This window comes from Sorex fumeus, unplaced genomic scaffold, assembly GCF_029834395.1.
Source record: "Sorex fumeus unplaced genomic scaffold, SorFum_2.1 ptg000047l, whole genome shotgun sequence".
NCBI lineage: Eukaryota > Metazoa > Chordata > Mammalia > Eulipotyphla > Soricidae > Sorex > Sorex fumeus.
The window spans coordinates 13,641,504-13,655,036 of NW_026606104.1; positions in this window are offsets into that span (position 1 = coordinate 13,641,504).

Consider the following 13,533-nt stretch of genomic DNA (forward strand, 5'->3'; position numbering starts at 1 on the left):
AGAGTCTGGCAAGCTACCAAGAGTATCTTGCCCACATAGCAAAGCCTGGCAAGCTACCCATGACATATTCGATATGCCAAAAACAGTAACAACGAGTTTAAATTTTTTTATGAGACGCTACTGGTGACCACTCGAGCATATCGATGAGCAACAGGAGGACAGTGCTACAGTGCTATTATAGTAACTGTACCTTACAGTTATGAAAGCCAAGAACTTCCCAACTCTGCCATCTGTGAATTAGAGAACCTGAAAAATCGGCCACGTCATTCATCCTAAAGTCAAAGTCTTTGAATCCAGGTCCTGTAGCATAATTCCCATGCTGAGCCTGAAAAATGAATCAGAAGGCATATATCTAAAGGCAGAAGATGAATGTTTTAATTCACAGAGAATTCAACCAGTTCTTTGCCTTTTTACTCTATTCACACCCTTAAATTATGATTCAGTGGTGAACATGATCTTCACCACTGATCACTGGTTAATATTATTTTCTTTTCTCATCTATTGGTTCAAATGCTAACCTCTTCTAGGATCACCGTCACAGAAATATATATAACCATAGCTCTACTAGCTATCTGGGTATAAAATTAACCAGAACCCAGTGGTTTAATTCTGTCCCTTCATGAGCAAATCGATTATTTTGCTCAAGTGAATTTGATTTTAAAGAGTTTTCTGTCTTCTTGAAGAACAGAAATATTCATTGTGATAATTATTGTTGGACATTCTCCCTCTTCTAATACTCTATCGTGATATAGAATAAGTCTTTTGCTAGAACCTCTTTCCAATCTGAAGTTTTATAGTCCAATTTTCATTTGTCATTGATGTCAATGACCAACTTTGTGCCTTGGATAAGATATACTACACTTACATTATATTGCCTTTTATATGAGTATTTTCCTTTTAAAACAAGAATATTAATATTTAAATTTTGGTAAGCTGAATCTCTCTTCTCTTGATTACAACACTGAAAAGTTCTTTTGTGTGTATGTGTGTGTGTATATGTGGTAGTGATGCCAGGGATCAAATCCAGATTACATGTGTGCAAGGCAAGCTGAAGTGGTAACTGAGTCATAACCCAGACCTGTCAGAAGTTCTTTAACAACTTTATTACATGGCATCACCATTACATGGTGGGTGAGAGAGTGGAAGGTCATGACTTCTATAGACTGTTTCTATAACTACCAACCTCTCACACTTTTTTTAAAATTTAATTTTTATTAGTGAAACACCATGAGGTAAAATTTTAAACTTACAAACTTTCGTGCTTGGGTTTCAGTTATAGAATGATCGAGTACCCATTCCCTCCACCAGTGCCCACTCTCCACCAACAATGATCCCAGTATCCCTCCCCCACCACCCATCGACCCCATCCAACTCTGTGGCAGGACATTTCCTTTTGCTCTCTCTTTCCTTTAGGGTGTTGTGATTTGCAATAGAGGTATTGAGTGGCCATTGTTTTCAGTCCGTAGTCTACTTTCAGCACGCATCTCCTATTCTGAGCGAATCCTCCAAACACCCTTTATTTGATATTCCCTTCTCTATCTGAGCTGTCTTTTACCACAGCATGTGCTGCTGGTATCCAAGCCATGGAGCAGACTACCTGGTACTTATATCAACTATTCTAGGGTGTTTATCTCCCATTCTGTTACTTCATATTCTCCAGATGAGTGCAGTCTTTCTATGTCTGTCTCTCTCTGATTCATTTCACTTAGCATGATACTTTCCACGTAGAACAAATTGTATGCAAATTTCATGACTTCATCTTTTCTAACAGCTGCATGGTATTCCATTGTATAGATATACCAGAGTTTCTTTAACCAGTCATCTGTTCTCGGGCACTCAGGTTTTTCTCAGATTTTGGCTATTGTGAACAATGCAGCAATGAACATACAAGTGAAGATGTCATTTAGCCTGTACTTTTTTGATTCTCTGGGATATATTCCCAGGAGTGGTATTGCTGGGTCAAATGGGAGCACAATTTCTAATTTTTTTTATGTAGGAGTACTGCTCTTTATTCAGCCACTGATTAGCTGATTGAATTGTGCATGAACTCCACCTTACTTTTTTTCATTTTTTATAATTTTATATATTAAATCACTGTGAGAGCAGTTACAAAACTTTCGGGTCTAAGTCTCGGTCATACAATGAAACACCCGTACCTTCACCAGTGCCCATTCTCCACCCCCAACAACCCCAGCATACTCCCATCCCACACCCTCCCTCTACCTGTGGGGCAGATGATTTCCACATTACTCTCTCACTACTTTGATCACATTCAATATTTTGATACCAGACCCACCATTATTATTTGAGATTTTACCCCAACACTCAGATCTGCTGAAAAGGCAACAGTAGACAATTTGTTTTCTATTGCTGGTTATGTATAAAATATGATGTCACGTGGCTGCAGTAGTGGCAATGCGATTTTGAAATTCCGAAATTGTAACACTTAAATCTGAAGGGATTTCTGTCAAAACCTGCTGTGTTCCGAAATTTGCTCCTGAGTCTCTGGGATCATGGCCGTTAAGCAGCTCGATTAGGAGCCAGAAAGGTCGTTCGTGGGCGATGACTTGGGGTCTGTTGGGGTGGGGAGGACAGGACCGGCTCCACCCCCATCTCGTGAGGCCCCATGTGTCTCGTCACTGTGGGCCAAAACCTGACTGTCCAATGGCCTCTGGAGGATGACAGCCACCAAGCTGCCAAGGGAAAGCAGGTGGAGGGACAACATCCTTTCCCCCATGGGGTGGCCTGGCAATAGTAACCTACTGCGTGGTCCAGACGCATTTCTGCCAAAAGCCACTGGGTTTTGAGATTTGTTTCTGAGTCTCTGGGATCATGGCCATTAAGCAACTTGATCAGGAGCCAGAGAGGTCATTCGTGGGTGACGACTTGGGGTCTTTTTGGGTCAGGGAGGACAGGACCGGCTCCACCCCCATTCCATGAGGCCCAACATGTCTCATCATTGTCCCCAAGCCTGACTGACCAGTGACCTCTGTAGGATGGTGGCCACTAGGCCACCATGGGGAAGCAGGTGGAGGAACAACACCCTTTTCCCCCTGGGTTGACCCAGCACCGGTAACCTACTGCAGGGACCAGACGCATTTCTGCAAAAGCCACTGGGTTTCGAGATTTCTTTCTGAGTCTTTGGGGTCATGGTCATTAAGCAGTTCAATCAGGAACCAGAGAGGCCATGCCTCCAATTATATAGCTGAGCCGGAAGTGGTTTGTGGGTGTGTTTCCCACATACCTAACTTTCAGCCTTTTCCCCACATACCTCACTTTCTTGGTAAACTTTGCCCCAAGTTTTTGGGGTCTGGCCAAAGGCACAGCAGCAATTTGGGGGTATCTGGAAGTCTGAAGGCGCCATCAGGCTGCTGATGCATTTGCCTCACAGGTACAGATTGATCTGCTGGCAGCACCATACCCCCACAATTTCTAATTTTTTGAGAATCATCCATAATGTTTTCCAAAAGGGCTGAACCAGTCGGCATTCCCACCAGCAGTAAAGCAGAGTCCCTTCCTCCACACATACGTGCCAACACCTGTTGCTTTTGTTCTTTTGGACAGGGGTCAATCTCTGTGGTATGAGATGATACCTCATTGTTGTTTTGATCTGCATCTCCCTAATGATTAGTGTTGTAGAGCATTTTCTCATGTGCCTTTTAGCCATTCCAATTTCTTCTTTGAGAAATTTTCTGTTCATTTCATCACCCCATTTTTTGATGGGGTTGGATGTTTTTTTCTTGTGGAGTTCAACCAGTGTTTTGTATATCCTTGATATCAACCCCTTATTAGATGGGTATTGGGTGAATATCCTTTCTCATTCTGTAGACTGTCTTTGTATCTTGGTCACTGTTTCTTTTGAGGTGCAGAAGCTTCTTAGTTTAAGATAATCCCATTTGTTTACCTCCCTTTTCACTTGCTTGGTCAGTGGTGCCTCCAAACATTTTTATTCTTAACATAAATAAAATATTTTGTGGGCCCATTTAACTTGTCTAACTACTAACTACTAACTACTTATGATACGTAGTTAGATAAAGGATTGAGAAACCTGCATTTTGAAGAAAAATAGAAGTGAGAATAATTCTTTAAGGCGGTGAAAACTCCTCTTATATCTGACCTGTGCTGTTCACATTTATTATTTGAAAAAGCTTTTGAAATCATAAACTAAGTTTTAATGTTGTTTGACTTATGTTTGCCAAATCCCTGTGTCATTATTCTCACCTTCTCAAGAACTCTGTTCAAGTGTTTCTCCAGATATAATTCAACCAGCAGAAAGGCATGGGTTTTTGACCTAGAATAATACTTTGTGATTTAATTTATATTTGTTTTCCTGCCCCCAATTTTCCCAACCATAATCTTTTAGTCCATTTACTATATCCTAAACATTAAGACTCCCCCCAAAAAGGTGGTGTTAATACATGTAAATTTTCTTTAAGGCTTTTAGAAAATCAAAAGGAAGAGAATCTTTAAAATGCAATGTGGCATGACCAGGCCAGGATCGGGTTTTATATAACAAAATGCAGAATTTCCTGGAGTTGCTTTTATCAACCAAGATGTCAGAATGTCATGAACTAAATTGGAATCTCAATAGAGCCTCTTTTGACATTGTATTTTTAGAAAAAAAAATAAGTGGTCTTTAATAACTATAACAGGACAAGAGCTCATCTTTATAGCCCATTATATTGATAGAAAGAGCAACTAATGACCCCTCATTAAAATCTAAAGTCTCCAATTATTTTATTATTGTTATTTAATATCTTTGAGTTCTAGCTTTAATTTTACCCTGTTGGTCCTATAGACATAAATGTCATAGTTTCTGTTGAATTTAGTTTAGGCTTCATGTTTTTTCGATTAGCATTCCTTTGCAAATTCGACAATTCTTTATCACTCACAGTAAGTTCCTGTGTGTGTCCATGCACTTGTGTGTGTGTGCACAGTCTCATTTTCTAGGGACACACAAAATTTGTTCCTTATATTGGTATACTTCATTTTCTCTCTTATTTCTGTAGGAGAAAAAAATGAACAGAACTTGCTACAGGTGAATGAAATGCAGATTTGCTATAATCAGATGTCAAAATAAGATTTCTTTAAGACCATTTTATATTTACTATTAAAGGACTTGAATTGTAACTGATATTTTGCTCAAAAGTAAGTTCTACTTTTGAGTCCTCTCATTTCCTTACCTGAACTTCAGTGCATCAATTATTGGACAGTTTATTTCAGGGAAGAAAGGGTAGAATGCTCATGCTTTCTAACAGAACAAGCTCACTGCATACTCTCTGGTAGTGCAAGAAAACTTTATTTCCACACTTTGCTTTCAGAAGCAGCAATTAACTTTCTATGACCCCCACACTAAGAAAACTATTTCATGACTGTTTAAGGCTTTAAGAGGGGAGGGCTTTGAACAAAAATCCCTGCAACCTTGACATCAGTGCCACTTTCTTGAGAATTCAGACCCCTGGGGAAATTCAGGCAGTTCTATGCACAAAGCTGTGGAGTGGTTGCTATGTGTGCTAAGCATCTGACAAAGATGAAGGCTGCTCTTCCATGTCCTTAGGAAACTTCAGGACTAGAAGTACCTGGAATTTTCATACTTAGAGATAATATGAAAGTCGACACCAGTAGCAGGTGGAGCTGTGCCGGAAGGAGAAACTGAGATTTCTGTGCTGCATGTATGACTTAGGCAGAGATGGACGCATCAGCTGGAAGAGTATCGGAATGTGCTGGAGGAGCTGCTGACCCGACACCCGCACTTGGAGAAGGCCACATGTTCCATAGCCAACAATGAGCGTCACGGTGGAGGCAGCCAGCGTCTGCGTGGGCCAGATGGAGCCCTACCAGGTCTACGTGGGGATCACTTCCGACAACTTCCTGAAGATCTGGCTGGGCATTGATATGGAGGCCAAGATGCATGTCTGCTTCCTCGAAGTGGAAACTATAACACCACAGAGGTAACTGCTGGAGGGGGTGGGGGGGGGATGCTGGGACCCTGGTGTTGGATGACGGGCACTGGTGGAGGGATGGGCACTTGATCATTGTATAACTGAAACCCAAGCACAAAATTTGTAAGCCTATAACTGTACCTCATGGTGTTTCACTAATAAAAAAAGAAAAAAAAAGAAAAATCACCAGAGTTGAGGTGATAAAAAAAAAAAAGAAAGAAAATAAAATTAGTTCAGAACAGGTTGTTGCTGGTCTGAACAGAGACTAACCAATCAGGTGGTTTGCTATAGTGGTGCACACAGCTTGAATTATCTTCTTTGGTCTTATCTCCAAATTTGGGGTTAATAAAACAAAAGTTCTAATCTGTTTTCCAAAAAAGCAATTCCAAAACCTTAAGAGTGTAAAAATAAATAAATAAATAAAAAAAAACATTCTAAATGACATATAATAGAGTCCCACCATAAAGTTGCACACAATTGTTTTTTTCTTTATCTTAAAGGACCACTCTAAATTATCACTGGCAGATATCAAAGAATTTGGGGTGAGTGCCTTGAAATAGGTATCCACTTAACCAATGTACTCAGTCGATAAACTGACTTTCTTTCAATGCTAAAGAGCAAATTAGGATGAAAATAAATCTTCCTCGCTTCCTCCTCTTTCTCCTCATTTTCATACACACACACAATTTTTTTCTTCAAATATATTTCTTGTTCACTCTATAATATCTCCTTTCCCTTCAGCTGTATCACTTTTTATTATTTGTTTGCTTGCGTTGGGCATCCAAAGCAGTGCTCAAGGAGTTGAGAGGTACTCCAAGTATTACTTTGCCAACCAGCTAGATGGCTTAATAGTGGGGAAGGAGGATTCATTATTCTTTGGGCAGGGTGCAAGAGGCCATCAGAATCACATCCTCAAAGATGCTCAGGAAACCCTAAAGCTACATCTTAGTGGTGTTTAGGAGCCATATGGTACTGGGGAATAATATAGACCCCTACACATGCAAAATACGCACCCCTGACCAGTAGACTATCTCCCTGAAACTTCTATCTCTCTTTTTAAATCAAGAGCCAAAAAGGATTTCTAGAGTAAGGTACAAATGTTGAGAAAAGTGGGCAGAGAAAGTTATAGTTTTCTCCTTCTTTATCTATTATACTCTCAGAACTTATCAACAACTTGATAACAAGCAGATTGTAGTTAGAAACCAGGAAAATTTTCCTCGATGTACATCTTTAGAACACTATTCTCCTTTTCTAAAATGATAGTCTAGTATAAGGGATCCAATAGAAGTTTTTAGAATTACTGCAGCATGTGACATTAGTGAAATTGTTTTAAATAATGATTATGTATCATAACAGAAATATATGTAATTTCAAAAAGAAATATATTGGGTTATGTGTTAGTTGAAATGACTGATAAGGCATTAAAAATAATAATGTACTATATTTAAAACTGTAATAGGTCAAAATGACATAAGCCAAAATTTGATGTATTTTAAGGGCTATTAAATATTATATGCTTTTCACAATACTTTCTTTTAACAAGTGAGGGACATTTTACATATTGTATAGTTCATTTGTTTCAAGTGTGCAATCCATGAATTTTGCTAAATTAGCCAAGTTATATAATCATCATAAATCAGTTTAAGAATGTTTTCAACACTCCAGTGACATCTATCATGTCCATTTACTATTAATCTCCATCCCCACTTGCTGCCCCAGGCAATCATAACATATTTTTTTAACTGTATGTATTTGCCTTTTCAGATTTTGAGATAAATGGTATCATATAACACTTGGTTTCTCATGTTGATTTCTTTTACCTAGAATGATGTTTTCCAGCTATTTGTCCAACATGTATCCATTGTTTATTCCTTTTTACACTGGGTAGCATATTATTGCAAGTTCATTCATCATCTGATGAACACTTTGGTTTTCACTATTGTGAGTAAAGTTCTCAAGACACTGATCTATATGTAAGTCTGGATAAATGTATATTTTCATTTTCTTCAAATAGATAATTAGGAACGGTGCATGTGAGTCAGAGGGGAGTGAAGTATAATGGCAGGGCAGCAAAGTCCTTCAGTACAGGCAGATCTCAGTTTTAGCTACAATTCTTGCATTAACATTACAATGTAAAAAAAAAACTCCCAAAATAAATTGCAAATTTTCTAAAAAAAATTTACAATGTATTATGTGTAAAATGGATTAATGGATTATAGTGCTTATCACATTGTATATTTGTGAGATGCTAATGATGAAAAATAATTTATATTCCTTATGTAGAGACTAGAACTGGGTATGTAGAAGTTAATTGATACTCATTATTATTATTAAATGAAACCTAAAATCTTGGGAAGGAAATTTAAGATTATATGCTAAATTTACCAGACCATGTTGTAAGGTCAACTTACCCATTTACATAGACAAATACTTCTTTGAGCCTTCAGTTCCCTAATATATATAAACTACTTTTCACAGCTGCTTGAAGAATTGTATGAGACCAAGTGGGAGAAGGAAACTTTAGCATTGATCTGGTTCCAGGATACTTCAGATGCTTACTAATTGTAGTCATTGATATATATGGGTAGACCTTCTGTTTGTTGGGTTGTTTGGGGGCCACATATAACTATGCTTAGGGATTCCTTCAAGCAAGACTCCAGATACCATATGTGACCTAAGGATTGAACCCAGATCAGCCAATGCAAGGCAAGTGAACTACCTTTTGTACTATATATGCCAAGGTGTCGAAAATCAGATGGGCTGGTCACGTAATGAGATTTAAAGACGACCACTGGACTAGAGCTGTTACTGATTGGATTCCACGGGATGTCAAAAGACCGCGTGGCCACCCACCTACCAGATGGTCAGACTTCTTCGTCAAGATCATGAACGATCGGTTTGAGGCCCTTCATGTTCCCAGAGCGAACAGATGCCATTGGGCTATACTAGCACGCGACAGGGACAAATGGAGACGTTACTGGCGCCCGCTCGAGCAAATCGACGACTAACGGGAAGTTAAGTGATAAGTGATGCCCAAGACTTTTTTTTTAATACGTTTCTTTTTCTACCACTTGATTCATAAAATGTGTAAATATTTCTAGAAACCCAGGGAGAAAAGTGATAATTTATACGGTCTTTCTTTAAAAATCGAAAAACTGAGCATTTACTAGTATGTGAAACACAAAGATGAACATTTTCTGTAGCTATTATATGTAACTGTTCCTCTAACTCCTTTAGTTGAAACTCATGTTGGTAGGCCCTCCTTTTTATTAATGAAGAAAGTTTAAGTTTATAGAGATCTGAGGCTGACTCAGAACCAGGTTTTTTGGCTCCAAGATCATAAGCATAACCATTCCACTATGTTCTAAGACAAGGAATTAGTTCAACCCACCTGAGTCTCAGGCCACCTGTACACGTGCCCTGTGAAATGTGATTGCAAAAATTCAGTGAAGTTTATTTAACCTCCTCCTTCTTACCCCCTTGCCATCTAAATAGTTTGATAAGACATCTAGGCTCCAGTTAATTTTCTAGTCCTCTCTATAAGAATGGTGCAACTTGTACAAATTTGGCAATTTAACAATCTCTAAAGGAGCCATTTCCTAACTCTTTGATTCCTAAATACACAAAACAATCACATTACAACACAAAATGTATGAAGCACTGTTAGTCCACAGAGTGAGGAGTATTATAGTTGCTTACTCAAGCAACCGTCTGAGTAGTACAAATCTATTCACTTTCTTATTTTCCCATTTTCTTTTCCTAGGTGGAGTTCTTTTTTCCCAACTACATTTAGCCACACAATTAAAAAGTGGCAAAATAGGTCCTAAAGTTGCTAATAATTATAAAAGTACAGAGCAAAATTAAAATAAAAAATAACACACCTGTTGCAATTTGGAAGTGATGAAAATACCTCCGTTCTGCTCTGCCCTCTCTGTCCTGATTTCCTTTTAGAGGACATTGTCATCCAGTTGTCAGGTTGTCAAGAATGGAGCGAGATCAGTGTGAAAAGTTGATGTATTGGTCTCACCTGAGGATTTCTGAGTGGCATGAGGCATGCATAAGTTGTCTTGGGGATGGGCCCCCATGCTCACAAGAGAAAACTCTAAATCTTTTTGTGAGACCATTACTTCTGATCCCAAAAACCTGTATAGTTCTATAAATTTTATATAGTATTGGCCCGAACCTAGAGAGAAATCTGCTCAGCATCACTTTCATCACAAATGTGTCTCTTTATCTCAAAGAGTTTTTAAATAGGCGTTTAACAGCATTTTAGGAAGTATAAGGCTAAACAGGTTATATCTTTCCCCAAAAGGTTATCTCCCTTTAGCACAGAAATGTTGGTTAATATTGGAGAAGGTGGGTTTAATACTTATTTAGCCATCATTAAAGGTCACGGAATACATCCTGCCTGTTTTGCTCCTTCCTTTTCCCATCTGTTCTCGCTTATCCTTTAGTTATATGTCTTCTCTATTTTAAATTTTTTACATTAAATGTTATACACATTTGTGAATATATGAGTAAGTTCAAAAGGCAAAAATAAGACAAAAACCCATGTAAACCATCACACAGTTGAATGAACAGAATTTTGAAAAATCTTATTTCCCAAGAAGTAATCACTACCCAAAATTTTAGAGCCAGTGAGACAATAGAGGAGTTAAGTCTCTTGCCTTGCATGCAGTTAACTCTGGTTTAATCCCCTGCACCACACATGGTCCCCCCAATAATCACCAAAACTGATGCCTGAACACAGACACAAGCCCCTCAGCACAAAAGCCCCTTATTATCCCCACAAAAATTTGTCTTTTGTATTTTCGCATTTTCTTCATAGGTTTTTCACACATGTATTTCTTTCTAAACAATAAGTATTGTATAATGTTTTGCATTAATTTATTTCAAGAATTCATACTATGTGTATGATTTGTTTTTCTCATTTAACTTGCTTTACAGCCCATTCATGTTAGTGACTATAGATATAGTGTGTGTTTCATATTTATACTGGATAGAGATATGTTAAGTATATGTATGAATATTATGAAACCATGTAAGTTTTCTAATATATTTTTTCACTGATAGATATCTCATTTTTTATTCATTTGTCAATGACAGTAGTGAGTTGAATTATATTTTTATTTGATTTTCCACAGAAAAAGTTATTGTGACCATCTAATGCAAGCCTCCTAATTTAACTTCCAAAATTTTTAATGTAGTAGTTCTTAACTTTCTGGCCTCATCTCTCTCTTCTCATTACTTAAAGTTATTGAATATTCTTAAGAGATTTTATGTGCATTATATTCATAGGTTTGTACAGTGCTCAAAACTTAAACCCAGAATATTTGTAATTCATTTAAATATAGCACTGTCCTCCCGTTATTCATCGATTTGCTCAAGCGGGTACCAGTAACGTCTCCATTGGGTGACTTGTTGTCACTGTTTTTGACATATTGATTTGCCACAGGGAGCTTGCCAGGCCATGCTGTGCAGGCAGGATACTGTTGGTAGCTTGCTGGGGTCTCCGAGAGGGATGGAGGAATTGAACCGGGTTGGCTTCATGCAAGGCAAACACCCTACCCCCTGTGCTAATATCATTACATGTTAACATTGATACTTAAAAAATATTTTAACAAAATAAGGTAAAGGCCCTCCCGTTGATCGTCCATTTGCTCGAGCGGGCCCAGTAACGTCTCCATTGGAGACTTTGTTGTTACTGTGTCTGGCATATCGAATACTCTCGGTAGCTTGCCTTTCTGGCCTCATCTCTCTCTTCTCATTACTTAAAGTTATTGAATATTCTTAAGAGATTTTATGTGCATTATATTCATAGGTTTGTACAGTGCTCAAAACTTAAACCCAGAATATTTGTAATTCATTTAAATATAGCACTGTCCTCCCGTTATTCATCGATTTGCTCAAGCGGGTACCAGTAACGTCTCCATTGGGTGACTTGTTGTCACTGTTTTTGACATATTGAATTTGCCACAGGGAGCTTGCCAGGCCATGCTGTGCAGGCAGGATACTGTTGGTAGCTTGCTGGGGTCTCCGAGAGGGATGGAGGAATTGAACCGGGTTGGCTTCATGCAAGGCAAACACCCTACCCCCTGTGCTAATATCATTACATGTTAACATTGATACTTAAAAAATATTTTAACAAAATAAGGTAAAGGCCCTCCCGTTGATCGTCCATTTGCTCGAGCGGGCCCAGTAACGTCTCCATTGGAGACTTTGTTGTTACTGTGTCTGGCATATCGAATACTCTCGGTAGCTTGCCGGGCTCTCCGAGAGGGGCGGAGGAATCGAACTCAGGTCGGCCATGTTGGCTGCTTGTAAGGCGAATGCCCTATCCGCTGTGCTGAATTAAAAAGATATTTTGACATTTTTAAATGTCTATCTTAAGGAAAACAACCAAGGTCTCATATCTACTCTATGTTCAATATATTGGGTTTGTAATTTTGGTTCAAGTACTTGAAAAACATCTCAACTCATACAAATATGTGGTTTAAAATGAGGGAGACTTTCAGACATCCTGAAAAAGTTCTCAGATCACATTTGGAAAACCATTGCCTAAGAATTGAATTGCTTTGCTAAATAATGTCAAATCATTTTTCAATAGTGTTGTTCCAATTTCTACCCTCACCATTATTAGTGCTTACAAGTTCTTATTGTCTATGCCCTAGAAGATATTTATTAATTTTAGGCTCATAAATCATTTAAAATAAATTGAATAGGAAAAGATATCATATAGTAGCTTTAATTTTTATTTATCTGATGACTAATGAGGTTGAATATCTTAAGACTATGCATGTTTCCTCTTACATATAATGCTAGTTAAATAGTTTGACCATTTTAATATGGGTTATTAGTTTTTCTTGTTAGTTTACTCTTTTTCTGTTCTGAATATCATTCATTTATAACCTACTGTTGCAAATATCTTCTCTCATATTTTGACCTACACGTTAATTTTAGTATGCTAACCCTTGACTAATTATTACATATTTTAATAGATGAATTTATTAGATTTTAACTTCATGATCCACATTCTTGAGTCTGGTTTAAGAAAGTCTCACCTATTCTAAGATTATAAACACACTTGCCGATATTTTCTACCAAAGTCATGTGTTGATATTTGTATTATGTATAGTTCCCATATTAATCACTTAATCACTTAACTTCCCGTTAGTCATCGATTTGCTCGAGCGGGCGCCAGTAACGTCTCCATTTGTCCCTGTCGCGTGCTAGTGTAGCCCAATGGCATTTGTTCGCTCCGGGAACATGAAGGGCCTCAAACCGATTGTTCATGATCTTGACGAAGAAGTCTGACCATCTGGTAGGTGGGCGGCCACGCGGTCTTTTGACATACCGTGGAATCCAATCAGTAACAGCTCTAGTCCAGTGGTCGTCTTTAAATCTCATTACGTGACCAGCCCATCTGATTTTCGACACCTTGGCAAATGAGGCAGCGTCCCTGATCCTTGATCGTCGATGGATGTCAGAACTCCGGGTTCGTTCTCTCATTTGAGTGAAACGTGATATTCCAAGCATAGCTCTTTCTATTCTTCTTTGGGAGACCTGAATAGCGTTCTCATCTTGTTTGCAT